The sequence below is a fragment of the Nycticebus coucang genome, chromosome 8 (genome assembly GCF_027406575.1).
Source record: "Nycticebus coucang isolate mNycCou1 chromosome 8, mNycCou1.pri, whole genome shotgun sequence".
Lineage (NCBI taxonomy): Eukaryota > Metazoa > Chordata > Mammalia > Primates > Lorisidae > Nycticebus > Nycticebus coucang.
The window spans coordinates 11,543,388-11,560,611 of record NC_069787.1 but is presented as its reverse complement, the minus strand read 5'-3'; the positions used below and the strand labels follow the sequence as shown (position 1 = coordinate 11,560,611).

The 17,224-nt window shown below is 44.3% G+C and overlaps 1 long non-coding RNA gene across 1 annotated transcript; it reads left to right on the top strand.

The window, feature by feature from the left end:
• Positions 1-539: 539 nt before the first annotated feature.
• Positions 540-7,279, top strand: LOC128591997 (uncharacterized). Its single transcript, XR_008381734.1, has 3 exons — positions 540-2,459; positions 5,393-5,523; positions 5,762-7,279. It is a non-coding gene; the product is annotated as an uncharacterized LOC128591997 (long non-coding RNA).
• The last annotated feature ends 9,945 nt before the right edge of the window (positions 7,280-17,224 follow it).

The following is a 17,224-nucleotide window of genomic DNA, read 5'->3' as shown; positions in this document are numbered from 1 at the left end:
CATCTACTATGTGCCAAACCTGCACCAAGTGGAATGTTACAGAAATGGTTCAGAGGAGCATTCAGAACTAAGATGTGGGGATTACCAACTTGCTGCTTTTCAGGTTACTGTAACACAAAGCCCATATTTTTTGCAAGCCCTACAAAAACAGTTCTTTGAAGCCGGTGTGATGCTACGCGTTGTCAGTAGAGGGCGCCGGAGAGTCATTGCAGGAAGAAGGCGTGACTGTTCTGGTCCTTTTCTTTTAGCTGGTTCTGACTCCAACTAAGATCTGTGGCCAGCTGGAGAAGGGCATTGGCACTCATGCTCCTAGAGTTTCCGCGACAGCCACAGATGCATTTCCAGTGAGTCTCCCCGGCCAGCAGTCAGCTCCCAGCCTCAAACCACCTGCTCCGAGGAGTGTTACCTATTTACGAGTTTCTCCCCCATTTTCTACTCACCCATGCTCGGTGTGTCGATTCCTGCTTGTAACTGTAGACCCTCCCTGGTGAGGGTAACCTAGAGGACTTCCTCATACAGTGAGCTGCTAGCTCTGCATCCCAGCTTTGGGGGTCCCTTCCAAGTCTATCTCACCCATAAGACTCTTCTTTGGCCATAAAGGTATTTATTCTTCAGCGCTCTTTTCGCCTCTGTAGAAAATCCCTGATGGAGTTAACAATTCTTTTAGCAGTGTTTCTCTTCTAGGGGTCATTTCACCAGGGGACATTGGCCATGTCTGGAAAGTTTGGTTGTCACAACTAGAGTGGGGGTAGGAGGTAGGGTGCCACTGATATCTAGCGAGTAGAGACCAGAGATGCTTCCAAGCATCCGGAAATGCAGAGGACAGTACTCACAATATAGAATTATCCAGCCCCAAATGACAGTAGTGCTGAGGTTGCGAAACTCTCCTCTATGGTAAAAGTTCTTGTTCAAATTACTATGGGGTTACTTTTTCCTGATTGGACTCTGACTGAGGCAGAGGATGAGAAAGAAATGAAGAGAGACAAATTAAATGACACCCCGGTAAGTTTCAGCAGGAGGCTTTTGTCTTTGTGTTTCTGTCTTGTCTAAATCAGCCTGCTTTCTTTGATTTGACCTGATGTTGCTGATCAAGTCAGGAGAAACACAAGTGTGAGAGGTTAAGAAGAAAAATCCAGGGGGGTTTGGGGTTTTGTTTGTTTCAGCTTGGCATGGATTTTCCTCATTGATGAATGGGGAACACATTTTTCATGAGTCCCAAATGCTATTCTCGGAGGAAAACAGATGGTAGGAAGTGTAGGCCAGGACGCCATGAGACAGCAGCTCATGTACTCACTAACAAAGAGAATTTAAAACGTAAAATACTAGAAAATAATACATTCAAGAAATGTTAAGATCATTCAAAATCACGTCCTATGAGAGTGAGAACAACCAATCCAATGGTACCCAAACCAGAAGGAAAATCTGAGTCATATGGACATGAATCCCCAACAATAATAAAAAAAAAAGAAAGAAAGAAAGAAAATAATAGTTCTGGGGCCCTCATCCATAATGATTGAACACAATTATTTAGAAGGGCAAAGAAGTCCAAGTCCTTGATTTTGTACCTGGCCACTCCTATACTATAAGATGCCTTTGTGAAAATTATCAATAGAAAGAGCACTTCTCCCTCTGGGCCAGAATGTAACATGGCAGGTGGAGCATCTGGGGTTTAGATTCTACACGCTCAGTCAAGTTTCCTTGTTCAGTGCACAGCCTGCATAACTATACATGGGAGCCCTGATTTGCAAAATGAAGATATTGAGGTCCACAGAACCCAATTTCATTTTTATTTATTTATTCTCTGGCCCATTCCTTCACAAATTCCTTTATTCCATCCTTTATTGAGCACTTGATACATGCTAAGCCCTGTGAACATAAGATAATAATCCCCTTGGCCCCAGGGAATGTATGGTTCAGACAGAAAATAACTTTAACAAAATGCTTTTGTTTATATTGTTTCAAGTGTATTATTCTCTTTATTATACAAATGGAGAAACAGAGGTTCTAAGACGCGTCCAAAGTCACACAACTGGCCAGTGTAAGATGGAACCTCTGCTCAGGGCTCTCAGGTCTGTGCAGTGTCTGTTCCTTCACAGGAGGTTCCCTGCAGAAGGAAGAGGCAGTTGAGTGTTCCCAGACTCTCACCTCCTGTACACCCTATCCCCCAAATTGGACTGTCACGAGTGATTTTCTTCCTCATTCTCACATCCTTGGGCATTCTTCCTGATGAGCGATACCTCTGGGCTGAGCACCAATGGACGCTGAGGCCATCTCGCTCCCCATGACTGCATCTTAGAATGAGTAAGATATTGCAGAGGGAGGTGGTTGTTTGTGTTCTGTTCTTTTTGAAGCAGAAGGCCAGAACAACACATCAATAAACTTGCTGGACTTGGAACAAATGCTATAACAAAAATAAATTTAAAAATGAAGAATAAAATAAAAAGAAAGAAACTGCAGGGGTAAGTGGAAGGCTATCAAGGTAACACACGTGTATACTTTTCATTTAAACGTGTACCCCGTGTTAATCTCCCCCTTGTTTAACAACTAAGTTTTCTTTCTTCGTAGCACTAAGCACTAGATGACATTGACACTTAACCACGGATTTGTTTCTGCCACTAGTATGTCAGGTCCTTGAGGGTTAGGGATTTGTCTGTTCCTTGTTCAATTCCCTGCTCCCAGAATGATAACAGTGTCTGGCTCAGTAAACACTCATTGAAGTAATGAATGAAAAAAATGAGTAAATTTTATAGAGCCCATGAAGTCAGCCCAACCAAAACTTTTTCCTGCCATGAGCAGAAAAACCAAAAGCAAGGCAGTTTTATACATTTCAACAAAAAGCCTGTGAATAAATAATTCTCTAGCTTTTTTATGCAAACTCTTATTTGTCAGAAAACTTGAACATTCTCTTCCTAAACCTGCATTCTTGTAGTTAAGACATTTTTTGCTACATGGTCAGTAAAGGGATTTTATTACAGTGATACTAGCCTGTTTATGGTCTGTTTCTTTTTATGCTGATGGGGAAAGAAAAAAAAAAAAACATCATGTGATTTTGTGCCACTTCAGTGGTTAAGAATAAATTGTCCAGATACATTACAGAGTCACAAAATATTAGAGCTGGGAGAAATCTTAGAAAGCACGGTTTTCTGTGTTATATTCCTGATTGGCGAAGGGAATCATTGACTATGACTTGGCATGTGGTGTCAGGGCTGGGTCTGAACTCCAGCTCTCATGAGGTGTTCACAAATAAAATCAGAGCACTGTGACAACGTGACACAAACCTATGGAAATGCACTCTCTGGGGACCATGAGAAAAAAAATGTGGCTTTAACTCAACTACCTCACCTTCTGTGGCTACTCACTACCCAGTTCTGGAGAATAGGTATGACTGGAAGCTAAGTGTAGTGGGTAGATTTTGTTGCATATCAAACTAGCCCCAAACTCAGTGGCTGAAAACAATGACCATTTATTTAGCATGTAGTGTTAAAGCTCGGAAGCTTGGGTGGGGCTCAGCTGGAAGATTCTTCTGGTCCCAATTCACTCACACATCGGCACACAGCTATTGTTTAGCTAAGAAGCTCCGTTTCTGGGGGTTGGCTGGTAGTTTTGATTAGGGTAATGGGAAAATTTAGGGAATTTGTCTATTATCTAGTAAGCTAGCTGATGTGTAAGACTGACCTCTAGTCCCTTGAGCCTAAGTTTTCTTATCTGCAAAATGGAGATAAATAATAAATTGTTGGAAGAATTAGTCAGAAAATATAAGGAGTGCCCAGCACCACACCTAAAACAAAGTCGCCACCAAAATCTTTATGATCATTTCTAATAATTTCAACTGATCTACCAGGTAACATGTCCCACGTCTGTATTTTTTCACTCGTGGACAAGCCTTCTTATCTGGGCAGTGACTCTGTGGCTCTATGCCTTACTTATTTTTGCCCTTTTTATGATAAAAACAAGCCATGTTGAGTTACCAAATAAAAGCTAAGCCTCACATCCCATCTATTACAAGCCTGGCAGCACCCAGCTCTGCCATGGGCAGGAGTGGAACAAGAAGGGAAGTTCTGGGCCCCTGGGGTGGTCTCAGCAACAGGCATCCAGGAACCAGTTCCAAGAATCAATGGGAGGTGACCTAAGCCAGGCTGGAGCCACCTGGGAAGGAATACACCCAAGATGAGAAAAAAGAGGCACTAATCTAGAAATAGCCATTCTCTGGAAAAGCCTCAGGCTGGTCCAGCTTCGTAATTTTGCCAGAAGCATCTTGCTGGTGCAGGTCAGTTTTCAAAACCCTTAAAGGCATTTCTGAGCATTCCTTTGCTACTGGCTCCTAACAGGGCTTCATTCAATTTTCTCAAGATCGCCAGTGGAGATTTCCTTTATTGTAGCTCTGATTTTTATTTTCAAGCCCTGAGTATAGATGATGATGCTTCTTTCCCAGCCTGCACCAATAAGCTCCTGGAGCCACCCCCCACCCCAACCCTCTCTAAGTATCCAAGGCCAAAACCATCCAGAGGAAGGCTGATCCTGAGGGACACATCCTTATACACCCTGAGGGGCCCTCAACCATCAGAGAACAGCTTTTCACAAGGACTAAATTAAGCTGCTACTTTTTTTTTTTCCAAATGAGAACATTCTTATTAACAAAAAGCAGGCCCTATGTTTTAATTTTCACTATTAATTGTGAATGTGTTCTTGTTAACTGCTACGTAAAATGAGATGCAGTGGGTCACAGGACGTAGAATTCTTCCACTTTTCCCAGTCCAGGAACACCTAATTATTTCAGTTGATACTCAAGTCATAGCCTCTGTACCCAAGGTTATGAGATCACTGACACCCACCTGAATAAGCTAGCATAAGATGTTGATAACTCTTGGAATTGCATGATTATTTATGAAGGATAATCAAGTAATTTAATGAACACATTATGGTTTCCCTGTGCAAAGCAGTACTCTGAATGCTTTCAAACCCTACTTCTTGCAATCTTTGTAATAACCTGATGAAGTAGATATCAGCCACGTTTTTCAGAAGAGGAAATCAAAGCACAGAAAGGTAGAGTTACTTGTCCAAGCTCAAGCTCACACAACTAGTCAGTGGTAGCACAGCATCTGACACAGGCTAGCTGGCCCCAGCATCTGTTCCCATATCCAGTACACTGTACGGCAAACGCTGTGACTAGAACTTTTCACCACTGTGGGTCCCCTGCTGGCCACTCTGAGGTAGTGCAGCCTCAATTCAACAACAGGCTTAGCCCCAGCCAGTGCGAGATCTCAGACTGAGTCACCTCACCTGGCTACACCTTGGCCTCTGCTCCTGGGAGGATGAAAGGCATTAAGAGCAACGCTTGGGAATCTTCAGAGTATGATGATCTTCAGCCATCGTTATAATTGTAATTATTCAGGTGAGACCGTACAGATGGAGAGAAGCTAAGATTGCCCCAAAGCAAAGCCACACACCTGGTGTGTAAGAGGCGCAAATGGAGACTCAGGACCATGCATCCTCAGCTGCTCCAAGCAGATTCTACCAGAACAGGTGTGGATTCATCTTGCCACAGCCCTTTTCCGGCTCTGCCAGCTTAGATATCTGCTCATTTCAGGGGCACATTAGTGCTCCCAGCACCGAAGGAACCCCTGAAACCCATCAAAAAGAAAAGGGTTTGGAATTCCAGCTTCATCCCACAAGGCCATCACCGGGCCTCTCCTTATACAAGAAGGGTTTCTGGTCACCTCCTGTTCGTTAGTGTGTTGAATCGGTGTGTGTTCATTTCCAGGCAGGGCCCTGGGTCGCTGTGACAGTTGGAGAAAGCAAATGTGAACCAACAAGGGAGAGACGGCCACGATGGCAAACGAACATCCAGCAATCGATATAATTAATCTGTCTGAAAGCCAGGCGCCAGATTCAAGTGAGTTTTGTTGCCTGTTTGAAGCATTTATCTTAAAGACTGAGATGCCTGGACTCTGCTGAGAGAACAAGTTTGCATTTCAAAGATGCCTTGAGGAGAAGTGGTACCCTAGCCTGCAAACAAGATCTTTGAAGCTTTGTAATTCCTCAGCATCCAGTGAAACAGTCACTTCATAAATGCAGCTTAACTCTGTCAGTGGGTTGCTGCTGTGAGATGCCGCCTCTTTTCCCACTGGAGACCCTGAGAGTTTCTGTGTCTACGTGTTTGAGGCAGGCATATACAGCTCTGATGGCCATTCCAGAAAAAGAGTTCCAAAATTGCTCTGAAGGATGGACTAGGCACTGGCCTTGGCAGGTAGCTTCCCAAGGGGAGTATTTTGAAGGTGACTAGTGATATTCAGCAAGGAGGAATATAGCAATTTTTCTAGGGTGAGTTTGTTGCCTTTATTGCCTACAGTGAAGGGAGAACCTGAGTCTCGTGAGCTGGCTTTCTCCAAAAGCCAAATGTACATACAAGAAATGATGATAAAGAGAGAAAGGCATCGCTTTAAAAATGTTAAAGTAGGCCAGGAAGCAGGGAGGTAAAAGAGACATAGCCCTTGGTGACACAAAGTCAGGGCACCTAGTTCCTTTATGCTCCAGCGTCCCTCCCCAGGGAGATGCTGGCACCTGGAGTTTCAGTGCACTGGCTTCAGGGCAGGGGCCTTGGCTCCTGTGGGCAACGGAATCACCACAGAGAGCTTGTTATCAAGGCTCATGAGGCGAGAGAGCTACTTAGTTTATACCGTATGAAGTGGCCCATATTTGACCATGTTTAGGTAACTAAATGGCAATTTCATAAGGGTCAACCTAATCACTCAATGAATCTGAGATGGAATGAGGAAATTCGGTTTTCTACAAGGTCCTTGGGTGACCCTAATGCACGGGGCCCTTCGGAAGCCAAAGTATCTGAGTCTAGTTTCCATTATCCCCATTCACTGGCTCTGGCTTGGCTGAGGTGCCAAGCGTAGCAGAGCTTTTAATGCTCACACATCTGTGGTCCTCTACATAGCCAGTGGGCTTCCTCCATCTCGCTTCCTTGGCTCTCTGCTGGGGGACCACATGCTCTGGTGGCAAGGCCACATGCTGGAGAAGGCTACCCAGCTTCCTTTGAACTCTCCATGAGCAAGAAATCCATCCCTACCATATTAGATAACAGACACTTCCAGGTTAATTTGTAACTGCTGCCTGGCCTAGCCCAGCTTAACCTATGCCATTCAGCTCCCTGAGCCTCAGGTTATTTATACACTCTAGTCCCTCACCCCTCAGATTGTTTTGGCCACCTTCCCTTTCCTGAATCGCCCCTCCAATCCTGACTACACTTCTACTTCCCAAATAAAAAATGTGTTTTCAAATCTTGGTCTCGGGGTCTGCTTCTAGAAAGACTCAAGAGAAGACCCCTCCCTTAGCCATCAGTTGGCATAGGCTCCAGGCAGTGGAGGACACACAGGAGACAGAGCTCATCTGCTTATTCTGTGGTGATTCCAGGGCAGACCTGTGTTCCTTGAAACTCTGCCTGTGGGAATTCATCATGTCATCCACCCTCTTGGGGAGGACAGAGAGAGTTTGGGAGCCTTGCAGAGCAGAATGGCATCATTCCCAGCCAGAAATATTACAATCACCAACCTACTCAATCTTGCCTTGAAGATGACATGGTACTGGGTCGACATCTCATTCTTGGAGGAGGACTTTGAAAGAACAAAAGCTTCTGAGTTTCAGTATCCAAATAGGACATGCAGGTATCTTCCTGAGAAAACACCACCACTCCACTTAGGAGAAATCTCATTACTTTTTGTCCCTCATTACTGTGCTAATCGGCTGACTCCTCGTCCAGTAGACCCCTGTGCTTGACTATGTTTTCTTATTTTTTGGATGTTTTGGCATTTGATACCTTACCCTTAGAGAGACTGCCCCTCCCAGGACAGACAACTCCCCTGTGAGTGTGTCTTTCCTATGCAGCCTACCAATCCCAACCCCCAGACCCAATCATCTCCTTTAGCAAACTCTCCTAACCTAATCCCACAGTCCGCCAAAATTATTCAAACCATTCATTGCTACACTTGGGGCGCCTACCCTGCCCCATCCATTTCTTTCCATGAAACCTCAATAAAGGCTGTGGGCCAACTCTCCTTCCTTCCTCTGTCCCATGCTTGTCCTTAGAGCAGTGGTTCTCAACTTTCCTAATGCTGCAGCCCTTTAATACAGTTCCTGTGGGTTGCGACCCACAGGTTGAGAACCGCTGCCCTAGAGCATCCCCAGGTGGCCCTGCATGACGTGACGTGCCTGCTGTTTCTAGGGTTCTGTGAGTATAAACGTCTTCCCTCATGACAATCATTTCACCATCTCATGTCTTCTCATACCCGATTAAAACAAATTAGAACAGCCCCACTTGATACTGACCTTCATAATTAAGAAATATTTCTTGCATCTGATAGTACCAAGCTGGACTAGAAAAATCTCCACTCTCCAAGTGCATTTTGTCTTCCATTTAGTTTATTTTCCAAAAGCCTTCCCTAGCTTAACTGACAATTTATTGAGATATTATGTTTTATTCTACATTTTTTTCCTTTTTTTTTTATTAAGTCATATACACATAGATCATGAATACATTTATGCATATGTGGGGTACAATGTGTTGATTTTTTTACAGTTTGGAGTGCTTACATCAAACTAATTAATACAGCTTTCGTCTCATTTATTTGATTATTGTGTTAAGACATTTATGTTCTATGCTTGATAGATTTGACTTGTACCTTTGCAATATGCTCCATAGGTGTGGTCCCACCATTTACCCTCCCTCTATCAAACCTTCCCCCACCCCTCCCTTCCCACTCCATTTATCTCCTTCATCCTGGGCTACAGTTGTGATCTATTTTTCATAAGAAAGTGTGAGTAAATATAAATTGGTTTCATAGAACTACTGAGTACATTGGATACTTTATCTTCCATTCTTGAGATACTTCACTTAAGAGAATATGTCTTCATTCATTTTTCCCCTGCCCACCCACATCCCACTTGTAATTTCCTTGATAGTCCAAAACTTTTTGAAGAAGCACACCCTGCTTGAAGTCAACAGCTTTTCCTGTAATGGCAAAATGTAAATTAATTGTCATGATTATACAGGAAATCTCCAAATTGCAAGATTTGTTCTCATGTTGAATCTGTAAGTTGTAACAGGTACATTTACCTATCACATGTAATAGCCTCCATTCCTAAGTGTGAGCTGTACATAAGCTGGATGTTTGCAACTCAGGGACTACCTGTACATGATGTCTCTGAGGGGGAATGGAAGAAGATGAAAAGAAAACTCCCAGGAGTTCCCAGGGTGGCAAGACATCAATGGGATGCCAACCCCTAGGCCAAGCCCTAGGCTTGGCAGCAGTGGACTGGGTGAGCTGGAACCCTGGGCCACTCTGGAGTAACCAGCGTGGACCAATGCTTTGCAGCAACCTAAGACATTGTGCCACTCAGGACCCCAGGAGGAGGAGCTGCAATAATTATGAATGGAACATACAAGGACCCTGTGCACTGGGACCTATGAGATTAATTTAAATCATTCAATAACAAAGAGTTTGAGGAGAGTATGGCAAAGGGACAAAGATGCTGTGACAGAATAATGATGCAAATATAGTCAAGCTGCAATCCTCAGAAGCTGTAACTATGTTACCTCATATGGCAAAATGGACTTTGCAGATGTGACTAAGTTGAGAATTGAGATGGGGAGTGCTAATAGATCAAATTATGTGCCACTCAAATTCATAGGTGGACGATCTACTCCCCGATGTGACTACATTTGGGAATAGAGCCTATAGGATATATATAAGGTTAAATGAGGTCATAAGGGTAGGGCCCTGATCTGACAGGATTAGTGAACTTATGAGAGCTTGTTCACGCCCTCTCTCTGCCATGTGAGGACAACGTGAGAAGGTGCCACCTGCAAGCCAGAAAAAGAGCTGTTTCCAGGAAGCAAATCAGCTAGCACCTTTTCTTAGATCTCTCAGCCTTCAGAATCAGGAAAAGTAAATTTCTGCTTTTTAAGCCCCCACCCACTGCCTCAGTGGTATTTTGCTGAGTCTGCTATGGCAGCACTGAAATAGGGAGGGTTCCTGGTCCCTGCAGGGCCGATGCAATCACGAGAGTCCTTATGTGTAAAAGAGGGAGGCAGGACATGCAGAGTCTGAGATGAAAGTAGAGGTGGGAGTGATGGAATTCTCAACCTTGAAGATGAAAGGAACCTGAGATCCCAGACTGCAGGAGGCCTGCAGAAGTTGGAAGGGTGAGCACAGGGAGTCTCAATTAGAGCCTGCACAAAATGTCACACCCCAGCCAACACCTTCATTTTTGCTGGGTAAGACCCACTTTGGACTTCTGGCCTCTAGAACTGTTATGATAATAAATTTGCATTGTTTTAAGCATAAGGTTTATAATAATTTGTTACAGAAGCAATAGGAAACTAAACCTTAAGCCAGTCTGAAAGAACTGCTCATGGCCAAACCTGAACAACCAGAAAAAATAAATAAGTAATCTGGTATTAGATTGCAACCCAAAGTATAAAATAAATATGCCTGAGTCCACACCGATGGAAACAATTGCAAGGGTAAATTAAGAAGAAGAAAAGATAGCCGGGCGTTGTGGCGGGCGCCTGTAGTCCCAGCTGCTCGGGAGGCTGAGGCAAGAGAATCGCATAAGCCCAAGAGTTAGAGGTTGCTGTGAGCCGTGTGAGGCCACGGCACTCTACCGAGGGCGGTAAAGTGAGACTCTGTCTCTACAAAAAAAAAAAATAAAAAAAAAAAAAAAAAAAAGAAGAAGAAAAGATAAATGTCCCTTACAGAAAAATTACAAATAACATAAACAGATAGTCCCCCTCCAGAAGGAGAAGCTTAAACAACCCCACCCCCCTGAAATTGGCTGAGGGCTTGACCCAAAGACTCATCCAAAGAACGGAATATGGAAAGGGAGACGAAGGCCCTGGCAAGTGCTGCCTATACCAAAACACTCTCTCAGGCCCCCTGATGTGATGTGATGAGAAGGATGCTTCACTGGTGTAACATTCTTTCCAAGAGCCTGTAGCTCTGGTCTAATCATGAGAAAAATACCAGACAAACTCGAATTGAGGGACAGTTTACAAAATGCCTGATTGGTGCTCTTCAAAATGGTCCAAGTTATAAAGAAACAAAGAAAGACTGAGAAGCACAGGGCAGAGGAGTCTAAGAAGACATGCTGGCTGGGCGCAAGGTGGCTTCCCCAGGAGGATCCTAGGGCAGAAAAACACTGTCCCCTGAACTTTAGTAACATCTGAATAGAGTTGGGGGTTTTGTTAATAGTGAAAAGACAAAAAGAAAGAAAGGAAATGTGATCTTTCTTAGAAACATGAACTTCTGGTTATAATGGTCTAACAGCTACATGAACAAGGATGGTAATAAAGAGGGAGGCAAGTTACCTTGAGTCAGCACCCTGGGGCAGTTTATCAACACTGGCAGTTCCCTGATCGGGGATGCACACCCCGGGGGAGGCTGGTTAGCATTTGATGTACTCTAATCAGAAGTCCCAACTCCAGAAGCCGCCTCCTCAAGCATCTCAAACACTTCTATTTAAATCTGCTCTAGATGAGGGTCATTAATTAGCAGATGAGACATTAGCAATAGATTTTCACTGATTAGATGAGTGAGGTTCAGGGGGCTGGCTGGAAGTAGGAGGAGGCAGACCTCCACCCCTGTAAACACAGTGCCAGAATCTGGTGAGCGCAGCAGCCTGCAAGGGGCTGTTGTCTGAAACCCCATTGGATCCTGCTTCTCTCCTACCTTTGTCTTTCTGATTGGAAATTTTAGCAGCTGTTTCATTGACCCTTTCAGACAAGGTATGTGTTGAAGCATTGACCATGATGTCCAAACTCACAGGACAGAGTGGAGGGCTCTTTCTGTGACACTTGCTGAGTCACAGGTATGCCTGTAGCAGAGTTCAGAGAATACAGACTCAGCCTCCATGCAGAGAGACAGGACGTGGGGAGGGGGCCTGTAGCCTTTACTGGCCTCTCATATTGGATGCTCCTGATGAAAAAAAAACTGAAAATTGACCCTCAAGTCAGCTTTGCCATGTGGGGGTGGGAGGGAGAAAGGAGGGGAAAAGGAAGAGGGCAGAGAAAGGGAAGAGATGTGAGGATAGAGGAGGAAGAGAGAGGGAAGGGGAGGAGAACGAAGGATAGGGAGGCAGGGAAGGAAGTGTAGGATGAGTCTGGACTGGGAACAGGAAGGGGACAAGGGCAAGGAACAAGGTGAGAATGGTGCTGATCAAGCAGAGGGCTGAGACTACAGGTGTGCGGGTGCTGTGTGACTGTGGGGTGACCCAGATTCTCAGCCAGGAGTGAGAAAGTGTTCTGTTTGCTGCTGGGCTTTGCAGCCCCCATGGTCACTGCCGCTGCCACAATCCGTATGTTTCCTAGACAGTTTTGGCAGCAGGAAGAATGACGCAGGCCGGTGACCAAATAAATGTAGACAGAGTGCTGCGGTTAGCCAACATCAACAGAGGGTAGCCCAATGGGGCAAAATACAGGGCTCCTGCCCCCACCAACATTCCAGAGTGGTGGGGGCAATTTGAGCCTCAGCAATTCCTCAGGCCCCACAGCACCAATGCCTGGGAGCAGAATGAAATAACCGTAAGATCAGCCATGGACATTTTTTGCCCAGATAATTCGGCACCAGAAATCCTAACAGCAGGGAGGAGACTAGTTTTTTTTCAGAGTCCAGCAGCTGGATTTTACTCTTCCCTGGAGTCTTAATGTGATCAGGTTGTTCCATAACAAAATATCATAAATGGCGTGGCCTCCAAGCAACAGAAATTTGTTTCTCACAGTTCTGGAGACTGGGAAGTTCAAAATCAAGGCACCGGCAGAGTCAGTGTCTGCAGAGGGCTTTCTGGTTCCTAGACTGCACCTTCTCCCTGTGTCCTTCCCAGGTGGGAGCGATGAATGACCAAAAATGCCATTCATGAGGGCTCAACCTTCATGACATCATTACCCCTCAAAGTCTCCATGCCCTAATACTGTCACCTTGGGGATTTCAATATATGAATTTGGAAGGGACACACTATTGAGACCACAGCACCTTGAGTAATATTTTCTGCTAAGGTCTTGCACCATTTGTCTTCTCTCCTAATTACATACAACACTTTTAGGCACAGAAAAAATCACAGGGTCTTAAAGAAAATATAATAGTAAAATACTTATAACACCAGCAACAAAACACCAATAACCATAATGGGCGATCTGATGTGAATTTGGCACTTACTCTGGGCCACACTCTGACAACCCCGCATGTGTATCATTTCAGTTGATTTTCACAACCTACAATACAGATCCTGTGACAGTCTACATTTTACTGATGAGGAAAAGTAAGGAAACTGAGGCACCAGCAAGTCAAGTATCTTTCTCAAGGTCACAGCAAGGCCATAATTTAAATATTCCAAAGACTTAGTTGCTTCAGGACAAGGCTCTGCCACTTGCTACCAGGGTCACCTGGGACAAGGTATAGAACTCCTACACCTGGAACCCTGCGCTGCCTCCCAGAGGTCAAGAAGTCACACATAGCTCTTCAATGATAGACCATTTAGAACAACATATGAAGGTCTGTCCCCCAAAGGAATAGACCATCTATCCAAAGGCACTGTGCACTTTCTATTTTTCTTTTAGCCTGGTGGACAAAAACAATTCAAACTGTGGCACTTGGGACAGAATTTTGCCTTGTGGCTTAAGCTCTGCTTTGAGTCCTAGAAATTCTCCAGGCTGCCCCTTGGTACAATTCTAACCATGACATATCAGATCAGAATGGAGAGCTCCTCAGGAGACCCAGCAGAAGCACTGCCAGAGACCACTTCTTGACCCTTTTGAACAACAAATGGGACACAAAGTCCCCAAAAGACAAACATTGAATGTTTTTGAAATGTCTCAGATGGCTCAGGGGACATTTGTGTCATGGTCTGGCAACCCTGCTAAATTCTGACAAGACTTTCACTTCGTTATCATATAGCTTATGTTCTTTTAGTTCTGAAAAAGATCTTGAGAAAAATGCATTCTAACACCCGTGAGAGATAATCCTTTTAGTGAAGAATGGGAAAAATGTAAGGACAAATAATTCCAGAGTTTTTATTTGAGTTTATGATAAAGTTCCATGGTCCCTGCAAACAAGGCCAGTCAGTGGCTGCTGTTCACCAATCTGCAAACAGAAAGGCAGGCTTGAGTCTGTCATGCACTGTGCCAACCCAGAGCCTAGCACTCAATAAACTTTCCAGAACTAATGAAAGAGGAAAGCTGCCTCTCTCAGAGGGGTTTCCTTGGCCCCTTTTTGTGTCTGAAATTATTAGGTTCCCAGGATATAGGATTTTCAGGGCTAACATCAGCAAAGTCATAAACAAACCAGGGGCTGGTGACACTGATTTCATCATCTCCTTTGATCCACACCATAGGCCTATAAGGTAGATAGCAGGGAGAAACAAAGTCATATAGGAAGTTGGTTATTTGGGAAAGATTTGAATCAAAACATGTCTGATTTCAGAGTCTGAAATTATCCAACCAGATCATAACACAAAATCCAACCAACTTCATAGTTTATTCAAACATCATTCTAGCCTCCAAACACTTCAAGGGAAGATCCTGACTTACCAACCTTTGAGAACTTGCTGGAATGGAACGAAACCAGGTTTAGTGCCTTGCACAATGCATGTCTTCACTCAGTTGGGAAAAATAGTTGGGAGACCAGGGTCTTCCTCCTTCCTCCCATCCTCTAACCTGCACAGGAGCCTCCTCTCTTAGCCTTCAGTTCCCTAAGATTTTCTGAAGTGGAAGAATCTGGATTCACACAAAGAGGAAAGAGGAAAGAAGGTTGAATGGCATGAATCAAGGCAAGAAGGGACAGCCTAGGACATGTACAGATGTTTGAGAGTTTGCGCCTGAGTGATGGGGCCAGGTGGTGAGAGGCCATGGGTGTCAGGAATAATTAGCGCCCCTCAAAGGGGGGATAACATGCCAAAAAGATGGAGATGATAACCAAGGGCACAGGAGGGAACCCTTATGCTTTTATTTATATTTACCTTTTCTCATGATTCTTAAATTTCTGTTTGTGTGTGCTTTATAATGAAAATAACTTATTATTAAATTAGACCATATAGATCATTTTTAAGTAACATACATAAATGGGAAGTTCTCAAGGTTGAAAGGACAGTCTTGCTAATAAATTAGCAAACAGAAAAAGATAAATTATCAAATAGAAAATAAGAGGAATAAGGTCACAGAACATAATTGCCCCTTGGAAGAGAAAATTCACAACACAACTGCCCTTTTGTTTGATCAACCACCTAGGACTTAACTTGTCTTATTGAGAGTTTGTTTCATAGCCTTGAAGAGCCCTAAGTGGACCGCAGGGGTGCAAGCTATCTGCTCCAGCTCTCACCAGATCACATTTCAAGGACTCTGATAAGCTGGGCTTACAGAGAAAAGAGGGTCCTGCAGTTTCACAGCCATTGTTGCTATCAGTTGGCAACAATCACTTCTTTTCTTTTCTTTTGCTGCCCCTAATAAAAGGCCCAATCCCCTACCCTTCACACCAACACTTCTCCTTTCCTTCTGTTGCGCTGTTCCCTTCTCCTCTCTGGGAAGTAAAATAAACTTTCTTTCTTTAAAACTACTCTGATCTTTAAGGTAAAATGAAATTGTTATGTCTTTATATTCTAATCTTTGTGGGACAATTCTTTCTCAAGCCTGCATACAAATGTCCACCCGAATAAAATTTTTTTTGTTTAGTAACTAAAGTCCAGTCAATAAGCTGAAAATCACTGCATTTGGGGAATGTGAAATTAATTGATTTTTTAAAGCAGGGAGATGAAATGATTAAAGTCCGTATTATACCTTCTGTTCTTTTACTCCCAGCACACACAAAAAATCTATTGCAATATTCCTTCAATTATCTAGTTACTTTACTACCTCAGCTTAAGTTCAACTAGCCATAGATTTGTTCCATTCTTGTTTTTGGTCAAGTACATGGTCACCTAGGGCATAATTTGAAGCGTACTAGGCCATTTCTAACCAGCCAGAGATATTATCTTAAGTGTCAAGGGGGCTTCCATTTTCTGCATGTATGACTCTTTTGTGAATCACACTAAAAGAAACCACTAAAATAATAATTTAGAACATGCTGTGTGTCTGTTGTGTGCTGGCACCTGGGATATAAGAGGGGGAAGAGAGAAAGTGAGAGAGAGGGAAGAAGGGAAGGTGGGAGGAGGAATTTCACTGTTTATTGGCGACACAGGCTCATGAATGTCTTACTAAAATTCAGTGAAATAACTGCTTGATTTGTAGCGGGTTTTCAGTAACTAATGTTGATTAAAGGAAGGGATGGAAGGAGAGTTAAAGGGAAATAAGAACTTTGAGGCCTGACTTGGGTCTAAGAGAAGCGTGGCAGGTTCATGCAGTTGCTGCCCATGGGTTGTGATGTGTGTGGAATGATGTTTCCAAGCAGAGAAGGAGGACGGGGTTCCAAGCAAAGGGAGCAGCCTCCTTTGTACCCCTTTTGTGCCAGAAAGGGGTACAAGGGGAATCACTGACACCAGTCCCTTAATTCTAGTTGCCTCAATGGCGCCATTCTAGAGGAGAGGTGATGGGATGGGCGCCAGTTGAGTCAGACTGCTGAGGAGTGTCAGCCAGGGATGCTGCCAGTCCCCACACAGACTGAGCCGCAGAGACGTAAGCAAAGGTGGCAGAGAGACGGGGACAGAAAGAGGAGGCAGCTTTTCAGGAATGGAGGCCAGGCGGACAAACCAACCCCAGCAAGTCCCTCTCAGCTTTGACCATGACCTCATCCCACCACTAGATGTCACCAAACACAAAGCCCGCGGGAAGTTCAGGGAGAAATTAATCCAGGGAATCTTGATCCCACAGAATTCCCGGACTCAGCCCTGGAAAAGCTTCAAAGCTAAGATCACTCCAAGTAAAGCAAGGCAGACTCGTGACTGTCACCAGAGGAGATGCCACAACTCAGGTGTCCGGGCGCCTAATCTCAGGCCCACAGCATCTTGGTTAATCCTCGGAACCTCCCTGGGGGGCGGTACAGCCGCTGAACCCACTTTGCGTCTAGGGAGTGGTGAAAGTGGAACAGACGCCAGGCCTCTCCGACCTTTCAGCCACCGTGACACACGTCCCAGATGCTGCCACAACACCCGCTGCCAAGGTTATTGAGTCACTCCAGCAGGTGGTTGGAAAGACAGACCAGAGAAATTCTTTAATTCATTAAACCGCATTATCCCATCC